Source organism: Gossypium arboreum, chromosome 9, assembly GCF_025698485.1.
Source record: "Gossypium arboreum isolate Shixiya-1 chromosome 9, ASM2569848v2, whole genome shotgun sequence".
NCBI classification, from domain to species: domain Eukaryota; kingdom Viridiplantae; phylum Streptophyta; class Magnoliopsida; order Malvales; family Malvaceae; genus Gossypium; species Gossypium arboreum.
The window spans coordinates 46,620,673-46,632,128 of record NC_069078.1 but is presented as its reverse complement, the minus strand read 5'-3'; positions in this window follow the sequence as shown (position 1 = coordinate 46,632,128).

The window sequence follows — 11,456 nt, the reverse complement described above, 5'->3', positions numbered from 1 at the left end:
CTTTAACTAATAAACTGTACCAATTGGCCTGACCAAAAATTCTAGAAATAAATCCATGGATGGATATATGAGTCTAAATTCAGGGAAAATTTACGAAACCAGTTTCTGAATTTTGGAACTCGAGATATGATTTTTAAGGTGACGGTGACGCAGTTTTCCAGCCTGACTGGAAATGTCAAATTGGTGGGCAAAATATGTGGACTTGGCTTGTTAACCCCTCGTGTCCGACACGGCGATGGTCTCGAGTTCGGGTGTTACAATTTTATTGGTATCGAGCCACGGTTTAGTCGATTCTAGGACTACCGTGATGTGTTTGGGGTCTAGCTATACATGCCATTAAATGATGAATCGATAGTGTGGTGATTTCGACAATTTGACTTTGTGTTTGTTTATAGCAATGGATCCCGATCCCAACCGAAGCGATAGCTGATGATGTGGAGAGTGTGGCACCTGCTCCCGCCAAGGGACAGCGCCATGGACTCTCAACGTATGGCCAACAATCCGAATGATGAGGCTAGGCAAGCCTTTTATAGTGTGATGAATGAATGGTTTAACCAATACATTCGAACTAACACTACTGTTCCACAACCTCCATTCCCGACAAATGCAACCCCGCACCTACAATACCTCCGTGATGACCAAATAAGGTCAAGTAAGCCCCCAGTCGATAGGATTCGAAAACATGGGGCCACTGAATTTAAAGCTACGGATGATGATGATGCCGAGCGAGCCGAATTTTGGTTGGATAACACGATCCGGGTGCTCGATGAGCTATCTTGTACACCCGATGAGTGCTTAAAGTGTACCATCTCCTTGCTACGTGATTCCGCCTACTATTGGTGGAGTACTCTGACTTCTGTGGTACCTAGAGAGCAAGTGACTTGGGAATTCTTTCAAACCGAGTTCCGAAAAAAGTATATCAGTCAGATATTCATCGACCAAAAGTGAAGGGAATTTCTTGATCTTAAGCAAGGTTCTATGTCAGTTACCGACTATGAACGAAAATTTGTGAGGCTTAGCCGATACGCGCGAGAATGCATTTCGTCTGAGGCTATTATGTGTAAACGCTTCGAGGATGGGCTGAATGATGATATAAGGATGTTCGTTGGCATTCTCGAAATACGAGAGTTTGTAGTGCTTGTTGAGCGAGCTTGTAAAGCCGAAGAGCTTAGAAAGGAGAAACAAAAAGTTGATGTGGGAACCGGAGAATTCCGAAAGAGGTCCTCGGAAAAGTCTCTTCAACAGGCATCGAAGAGATTTCGAGATGATGTGAGCCGGTCTAGAGGCGTTTCGGGCTTTTCTAGACGAGGACGCGATCGACCCCCTGTGACCACACGAGTCACTTCGATCGCCAGTGGTGGAAATGATCGCCGAGAGAGGGCGGAGTGTCTACATTGTGGCAAATGGCATTCGGGGAGCTGTTGGTTTCGTGATCGCTCCTGCTATAAGTGTGGATCGGCCGACCACTTTATGAAGGATTGCCCGAGGATGCTTGAACAGAATGTAAGTCAGAGTGGAAACCCGGTGCTACCATTGCCGAGGTAGGCCACCTAGAAATATGGGCAATGTCGTTGGCGGTCGAGAGGATCTAGAGATGCTACCATCGATCTGAGGCCCGTGCTCTGCTAGGACTTATGCCATCGCCGCACGCCGAGGATGCCGCCTCTCGGATGTCATTACCGGTACTTTCACTCTTTTCAATACTAATGTGATTGCTTTGATTGACCCCGGTTCTACTCATTCTTATATATGTGAAACCTTAGCATCCAAGAAGACTTTGCCTATTGAGTCTCTTGAGTTTGTAATTCGGTGTCAAACCCTTGGGTCATTACGTGCTTGTCAACAAAGTGTGCAAGAAAAGCCCCTAGTGTTCCGAGGTTCTTGTTTTCCGGCGGACTTGATGCTTTTGCCGCTCGATGAATTCGACGTTATTCTTGGTTTGGATTGGTTGACCATGCACGATGCGGTTGTAAATTGCAAAAGCAAGACTATCGATTTGAGGTCGCGAATAATGAGATAATTCGGGTTGAGTCTACGGACTTAAAGGGGTTGCCACCGTAATATCGCAATGTTGGCCCAAAATATGTAAGAAAAGAGTGCGGCGTACCTTGCATACGTGCTCGATGACAAGGAATCGAAAAAGAAACCCGAATTTGTGCCCGTGGTTTGTGAATACCGATGTTTTCACCAAGAATTGCCGGGTTTACCATCTGTTCGGAAATAGAATTTGGCATCGAATTGGTACCGGTACCACTCAATTTCGATAGCTCCGTGTCGTATGGCACCAACGAATTACTGAGTTGAAAGCTCGGTTGCAAGAATTGGTGGATAGAGGTTTTGCTCGCCCGAGTTTTTCGCCTTAGGGTGCGCCGGTGTTGTTCGTGAAAAGAAGGATGGAACCATGCGGTTGTGCATCGACTATCGTCGACTTAATAAAGCGACGATAAAGAACAAATATCCGTTACCACGTATCGATGACTTGTTCGATCAACTGAAGGAGCCTCGGTGTTCTCGAAAATAGATTTGAGATCGGGCTATTATCAATTGCGAATTCGAGATTCGGACGCACCCAAGACCGCCTTCGAATCGAGATATGGTCACTATGAGTTCCTAGTGATGCCGTTTGGGCTCACTAATGCCCTCGGTATTTATGGATTTAATGAATCGGATCTTCGCACCATATTTGGATCGATTCGTAGTCGTGTTCATTGATGACATCTTGGTCTATTCAAGAAATGAGACCGAACATCTTGAACACCGCGGTTAGTGCTGCAAATTTTACCGGATAAGCAATTATATGCTAAGTTCAGAAGTGTGAGTTCGGTTAAGAGAGGTTAGCTTCTTGGGTCATGTGGTATCTGATCGGTATTCGAGTCGACCGAATAAAATTTCAGCCATACTTAATTGGAAGCCTCAGAAATATTACTGAGGTTCAAGCTTTTTGGGGCTTGCTTGTTATTACCGACGATTTGTAAAGGTTTCTCAACGATAGCCACGCCGATGACGGCTACTCCAAAAGGATGTTAAGTTCGAATGGACGGAGAAATGTCGAAAAGTTTCGATCAATTGAAAACTTATTTGACCGAAGCCCCAATTCTAGTGCAACCCGAATCGGCAAAGAGTTTGTCATCTATAGTGACGCCTCCTCCCTTGGGTTAGGTTGCGTATTGATGCAAGAAGGTCGAGTTGTGGCCTATCGTCGAGACAATTAAAGCCACACGAGAAAAATTATCCGACCCATGATCTCGAATTAGTCGCCATCGTATTCGCCTTAAAGATTTGGCGACATTACTTATTTGGTGAGAAGTGCCATGTGTACTCGGATCACAAAAGTCTCAAATATTTGATGACCCAAAGAGACTTAAATCTCGACAAAGACGTTGGCTCGAATCATTAAAGGATTATGAGCTGGTCATTGACTATCACCCGGAAAGGCGAATGTGGTTGCGGATGCCTTGAGTCGTAAATCATTATTCACTTTACGAGCGATGAATGTGCACTTGTGTCTGCTCGATCCGACAGGTGTGTTAGTGGCTGAATTGGAAGCCAAACCATTATTGACACATCAAATTCGAGAAGCTCGGAAAGTCGACGATGAGTTGGCTGCAAAACGGCCGAGTGTATTCGAACAAGGATTCGGAGTTTCAAATCGATGATGACGATTGTTTGAGGTTCAAAAGTCGTCATGTGTTCCAAAGAATTCAAACTCATTTCGATAATTCGAATGAAGCCCATTGTAGCCGAATGGCAATCCACCCGGAGTACGAAGATGTACAACGATTTGAAACGTCGATTTTGGTGGCATGGTATGAAATGAGACATCTCCGACTTTGTTTGAGATGTTTAATATGTCAACAAGTGAAAGCGGAACATCAAGTGCCTTGAGATTACTTCACCAATCACGATACCCGAGTGGAAATGGGATCGAGTCACAATGGACTTTGTATCCGAACCGCCATTGTCGACAAGTAAGAGGATGCGGTTTGGGTCGTGGTAGATAGATTGACTAAGTCGGCTCACTTTGTCCCCGTCGTCACGGATTTTTCAATGGACAAATTAGCCGAATTGTACGCTTCTCAGTTGTGAGATTACACGGGTGCCTATTTCCATCGTGTCGGATAGAGATCCGAGATTTACCTCGCGATTTTGGAAAAAGTTGCAAGAAGCTTTGGGTACCAAGTTGCATTTCAAAGACCGCCTTTCACCCCCAAACCGATGGTCAATCCGAGCGGATAATTCAGATACTTGAGGATATGTTGAGATGTTGCGTCCTCGAGTTTAGTGGTTCATGGGAAAGGTATTTGCCGTTGATTGAATTCGCTTACAACAACAGCTTTCAATCAAGTATTAAGATGGCACCCTACGAGGCTTTGTACGGTCGTAAATGCCGTACACCATTGTTTTGGACTGAGCTCGGTGAAGGCAAAATTTTCGGGGTGGATTTGATTAGAGATGCTGAAGATAGCCTCCGATCGTCAGAAGTCGTACGCGGATCTGAAGCGTAAGGATATCGAGTATCAGGTGGGAGATAAAGTGTTTCTCAAGGTATCGCCTTGGAAAAAGATACTCAGATTTGGCCGTAAGGGCAAGTTGAGCCCGAGGTTCATTGGGCCATATGAGATATCCGAGCGAGTCGGTCCAAAGGCATATCGTTTGATTTTACCCCGAACTCGAAAAGGTTCACGATGTCTTTCATGTTTCGATGCTTCGACGCTATAGATCCGATCCATCGCACGTGATTAGTCCATCGAAATTGAAATTCAAGCCAATATGAGTTATGAGGAAGAACCGATTCGTATCCTATCACGGAAGTGAAAGAGTTGCGAAACAAGCGGGTTCGCTAGTGAAAGTGTTATGGCTCAAGCACGGATAGAAGAAGCTACTTAGGAGACCGAGAACTCTATGAAAGAGCGATATCCAAACCTATTTACGGTAAGATTTTCGGGACGAAAATTTCTTAAGTGGGGAGAGTTGTGACACCAAAATTGACCCTAGTCGGAATGTGGTTTCGGGACCACAAAACCGAGGCATAAAATAATTAAAATTTATTTTTATGCCTATAATATGTGTGTGCTCATGTATGACATTTTATGATGATTGATTTAGTGTTATAAAGGTGAATTCCACTAGAAAGGACTTAGTAGTGAACTTTGAAAGTACGATAGGGAAATGTGTGATGACTAATTAAAGCATGCATGCAAAATAATGGACTTGCATGTCAAATTCCCCTTTTTACAAGTGATGGTCGGCCATGACAAAGAGATATGGGCTAAACATGTCATGAAACATGTTTTGTTGGGCATTAGGGAGAAATAATAATCCAATAAGCATGGGTAAGAAAAGACTGAAAAAAAAATGTATGTGAGAGAGTAGCATTCCCCCCCCATTGCCGTGCAACCAAGAAGAGAAAACAAAAAAATTTGTTCATCCTTGTTCTCTCCTTTTCGGCCGAAAATACTAAGAGGGAGAAGAGATTTTTGCTTCATTTCCTTTGTTTAGAAGAGATCTAGAAGGATATTTGGCTAAACTTGCATCAAGATTGAGGTATGTATGAGGTTGTGTCATGAGATTCATGCATGTTTTAGTTGCCAACTTGATGTTCATGTTAGCCATGGTTCAAATCCTTGTTATGCCATGGAAGTGGTATTTGGTCAAGGTTGGTATTGTGATAAAGCCATTGCATGTTAAGTGTGAAGCTTGATGATGATGCATGCAATGATGGATTGTCTACTCTTGAAATTTCTTTGTAGCCATCTTGAGTAAGACTTTGAGTTTTCTTTTGTTTAACCATGATTGAAGATGAAAGGGGCATGATTGTGATGTATTCGCCATGATGCACTCATGAGCATGGTTCATGCTTCTTGCATGTTAGTTAAAATTTGTGTTTTGGATGGCTATGGACACCTTGAAATTCGCCATGCTCATATATGTATATATATGTTTGCACATGATGTTTTGGTTATAAAGTAAGTGATGAATATGTTTGTTTAAAGAAGAAGATGTTGAAGAATGTTTGTGAAATTGCAAGCACATTCGGCCTAGCACACATATGAGTGCTTGATGCTATATTATAAGTTTTGAGCTACAATATGCAAAGCATTAACTAGTAAAATGCATGCTGTTTTGTGTGGTATTAAGTGCATAATTGGCCTCAACATGGACATGTATATTCGGCCTTAGGGAGCCTATTGATGGCCTTAGCTTTTCCTTGATGCTCGAATGAATTGTATTGAATTGCTTGATGTAGTATAAAATGTGCATGACCATTGTGTATTCAAGCTAAAGGGTGGCCATATGACCATTTAAACTCCTTGTCATATTCGCCATAAGCTAGCACAATGAGGTTTTAATAAATTGAATTTGTTTGAATTAGCTCAAGAGCTTAGAGGGCCACAATTGGACAAGGGGAAGGAAAAAGTGATCGAATAGCCGTAAAAGCCGTTCGACAACATTCGAGGTAAGTCCTCAAGAAGTGACCCTACTTGAATTATGTGTGTATGAGTATTTGAATGATACCCGGGCTAAGTCCCGAAGGCGATTATGCTTGTGATTATATTTGCGTTTGAGCCTTAGTAATGAAAATGAAATATGAATGTCTAATGATTATTGATGCATGTGTGCATGAGCAATTGAATGATATCCGGCTAAGTCCCAAGACGTTATTGCTGGAAATTATATCCGGTTAAGACCAAGGCAATTGTGCTAGTGGCTACATCCGGCTAAGACCAAGGCATTCGTGCGAGTCATTCTATCCGGGCTAAGACCCGAAGGCATTCGTGCACGTGGTTATATCCGGTTGTATTCCGAAGAAGCTTGGGCTGGAGGTGAGTGTTGGTTGCTGTAATAAATTCAATTAGTACGCTCGAAAAGCCCAAAGAATAAGGTACGTTTATATGTGCATTGGGAAGTCGGCATGTTTGAGCAACATTCGCTCAATCGACTAACGAATTTCAGCTATTGAATTGGTTGATACTTTGTGAAAGTATATAATGATGAAGTGTGAAGTAAGAATGATTATGAGAATGTGTATTAATGAAATGATGCATTTGGTTATGTGAATGTATTGCCTTAATTAAAGCTGATTTTATTCCTTGAGACTTACTAAGCATAAAAATGCTTACCCCGTTGCTTTGGCTCTCTGTTTTATAGATTTCGCCGATAGCAATCGGATTCGGGATCATTAAAGTCAAGTCATCCACACTATCAACGCCTCTATTTTGGTATAAATTTTGGTTGAACTTTGAAATGGCATGTATAGGACTACCCTTTGTTGGTTTAAATATGCTGTGATGTATATGTGTACGGCCATGCGAAAATGGCTCGTAAAAGTGAAGTACTAACTTAGACTATTTGCGGTTTGTATATATATATATATGGTGTCATGATGTGATTATGGATTGAAGTGGAATGTTGGTCACATGATCAGCCATTGGTATGGTTAAAATGATCATATGTGAACCTATGTATGGCAAGACTAGTTGGTTCATGGAGACTACAAAATAGGTAAGACCTACCTTCAAAACAGATGCTGCCAGCTGCAGTGACGTGAATGTGAAAATCACCAAAATTTGTAGGGATGGTATTAAATAGTTAATAAGCTATGTAAATTAACTTTGATGAGTCTATTTTCATATGGAAGAAACGAAATGGCCATAGGAGTTACATGTTAAGAGATATTAAAGCTATTGTGAGACAGGGCCAGAACGGTTTCTGGGTCCCCTGTGGCAACTTTAAAAATTTACTATAAATTATCCAGAAAGAATTAGGAGTCATGCCTTATATATACAGATTCCATTTTGAGTCTAGTTTCATTAGAAACAAACGGCACCAGCATTAAAGCCCTGTACAGAGAGATATTCAAGTTGTAACGCGCGAAGGTCAAAGCAGTCGATCCCTGTAACATGGGTAACTTTAACTAATAAACTGTACCAATTGGCCCGACCAAAAATTCTAGAAATAAATCCATGGATGGATATATGAGTCTAAATTCAGGGAAAATTTACGAAACCAATTTCCGAGTTTTGGAACTCGAGATATGATTTTTAAGGCGACGGTGACGCAGCTTTCCAGCCTGACTGGAAATGTCAAATTGGTGGGCAAAATATGTGGACTTGGCTTGTTAACCCCTCGTGTCCGACACCGGCGATGGTCTCGGGTTCGGGGTGTTACACATGTTGTAAGTTAGTATAATATTAATGAATTTTATTTTAGCATTTTCCATTATTAAATGGCTTTAAAATATAGAATAATAATAGTTAAAGGAAGGAAATGGGTGAAAGAAACAAAGTCTTTATTCTTGTTTCTTCTTGGCCGATTCTAAGGGGGAAAAAGGGAGAAACCATTTGGTGATTCTAAGCCATAAATAAGGTGAGAAATTCATGTGAATTCTTGAAATTTTAGATAAATTTGAACTAGTTAGGTAACCCATGTTAGAAATTTTGATTTTGGGATGACTAGAACTTTCGACCATAGTAGTTATTGAGGATTAAGGTTTTTGTTTCATGTTAAATTGGATGAATCTTGGTGTATGGGTGTTTGAACTAAACTAATGATCAAATAGATGCATAGATACAAAGTGAGAAGAATCGGCTATTATGTTTGATACTATTGCCGAATATGAAAATGTTATACTTGAATAATGTATGTGGTTGGAGTTGATAATATGAAAAGAATGCTTAAATGTGTTATAATTGATTAGGCGTTAAATTAAAAGCTGCTAAAATTTTCATTGTTTTAGTCGAATATGTGTTTGTTTAAAGAAGGAATTGTTGAAGAATGTATGTGAACTTGGCAAGTGTATTCGGCTTAGTACATAAATGATGTGAAAATTTTGGAATTTATTTTTGATTATGTGTATGTATGACCAAGTATAATCGCCCACATGAGTAAAATGAGTACTTGATGTTATATTATAATTATTGAGCTTAAGTATATGGATGTATGTATATGTGGTCATATAATGGCGTTTTGGTTTGAAAGTTGAATGATGAATTGTTATTTAAATTATATGAACATTCGGCAAAAGTAGCCATGGTGTATTAAATTGTATTATTTATGAAATTTGTAAGTTTAAAATAAATTGTGGAAATGATAAATTATAATAAAATGAGTTTGATATGTGATTGCCGAATGTGATTAACAAGTAAACATTATTGGTAAAAATATTGAATACTTCTACTTGTATTCATTAAGCTCAAGGGCAAGGGGAATCAAAGTTGGATCGGGGAAAAGAGAAAGCAATAGAGTAATCAATCCACAACCGTTCCAATATACCGAGGTAAGTCTTTGAGTAACGGAACTTAGTTTATGATTTTATAGGTATCATATAAAAGCATAGTAGATAAGTTGTGATCTTATGGTTCTATATAAATTACATAGTGAAACAAATGATTTTTATTTTATATGACTTGGAGCTGAATGGTTAAAGAATTCATGTGGAATAACAAAATGAAATCGTATTACGTGTATGTAGCTATTGAGCCGTAAGAGTAAGGGTTGATAAGCATGTTGAACTTGTTTTCTAGTAATGCTAATGAGTTATGATATATATATGTGCATAGCATTCGTGCGGGTTATTATAATCGGGTTAAGTCCCGAAGGCATTCGTGCGGGTTATTATAACCGGGTTAAGTCCCGAAGGCATTCGTGCGGGTTATTATAACCGGGTTAAGTCCCGAAGGCATTCGTGCGGGTTATTATAACCGGGTTAAGTCCCGAAGGCATTCGTGAGGGTTATTATAACCGGGTTAAGTCCCGAAGGCATTCGTGCTGGTTGTTACATCCGAGCCAAATTCCGAAAGTATTTATGTTTGGAAAGGTGCGATTCTGTCGTAATAATTTCGATTAATGTGCTCATAATCCCTAATACAGGTATGGATCGTATATACATTGGAAAAATTTTGTACAGTATAAGTTGTGATTATGTAATCGAATAATGCTCTCCCGGCCATTCCTTAGGGTTATATGAAGTCTATAGCTCACTCGAGTTACATGAAATTGATTCAAATGAAATTTAGTTAAGTTTGACTTCGAATGTGTAAACATATTGATAGAAGTGTAAATTAAAATGAATATGTGATCTTGTGCATAGACATTTATTTATCCTTATGAATGCTATTTCTTTTGTGTTTTGTTTCAAATGATTTCCTTACTTCTAAGCTTACTAAGCATCAAACGCTTACTCTGTTGCTTAAATTCTCGTATTATAGATTTTGTTCGTCAGCTATCGGACTCGGAAGTGTCAAAGTTGAAGTCATCCACACTATCTAAGCCCCTTTTTTGTACTCTTTTAGTTGAACTTTGATAATGGCATGTATAGGACTGACCTTTGTTGTTAATCAAGTATCTTTTGGTAATGTATATTCGTATAGCCATGCAAAAATGGCTTGTATATTTTGAGTATAGCATTATAATCATTTTATATATATGGTCTTATGATATGTTTATTGAGTGGTATGGAAATGCTTGGTAATGATTAGCCATTGGAATGGCTAATCATGATCATATTTGGTGCTATGTATGTCAAATTGCTAGCTAATCCATGGAAACCATGAAATAGGTAAAATTTACCACAAAATAGATTCAGACAGTAGTAGCGACGTGAATTTGAAAAATCACTAAAAATAGTAGAAATGGAATTAAATAATGAATAAGTTATGGAATCTAAGCCTGATGAGTCTATTTTCATATGGAAGAAGCAAAACAGGTATATGAGCTATATTTTATGAGATGTTTAATTTTTTGTGAAATAGGGCCAGAGCAATTTCTGGATCCCCTGTTATGAATTTGGAAATTCACCATAAATTTTACAAAGATAATTATAAGTCATGATTTATATGTACAGATTCAGTATTGAGTCTAGTTTTATTAGAGACAAACGGCATAGTCATTGAAGCTCTGTACAGGGAGATATCTGATTCGTAATACACAGAGTTTAGAGTAGTTGAACCCTGAAACAGGGGAGACTTTAACTAATAAATTGAACTAATTGGCCAGACCAAAAATTCTGAAAAAAAATTAGTAGATAGATGTATGAGTCTAGTTTCAGGAAAAATTTACGGAACTGGATTTCGAGTTTTGGAACTCAAGATATGATTTTTAAAGAAACTGTGATGCAATTAGCCAGCTTGTCTAGAAATTTTAAAATGAATTGTATGAGCTATTTAAGAAATGAATTAAGTCCGTTAACACCTCGTGTTCGACTCCGGCAACGGTCTCGGGTACGGGGCGTTACATTTTATAAAATTCTGAAAAAGAATTAGTAGATAGATGTATGAGTCTAGTTTCAGGAAAATTTTACGGAACTGGATTTCGAGTTTTGGAACTCTAGATATGATTTTTAAAGCGACTGTGATGCAGTTAGCCAGCTTGTCTAGAAATTTTAAAATGAATTGTATGAGCTGTTTAAGAAATGAATTAAGTCCGTTAACACCTCGTGTTCGACTCCAGCAATGGTC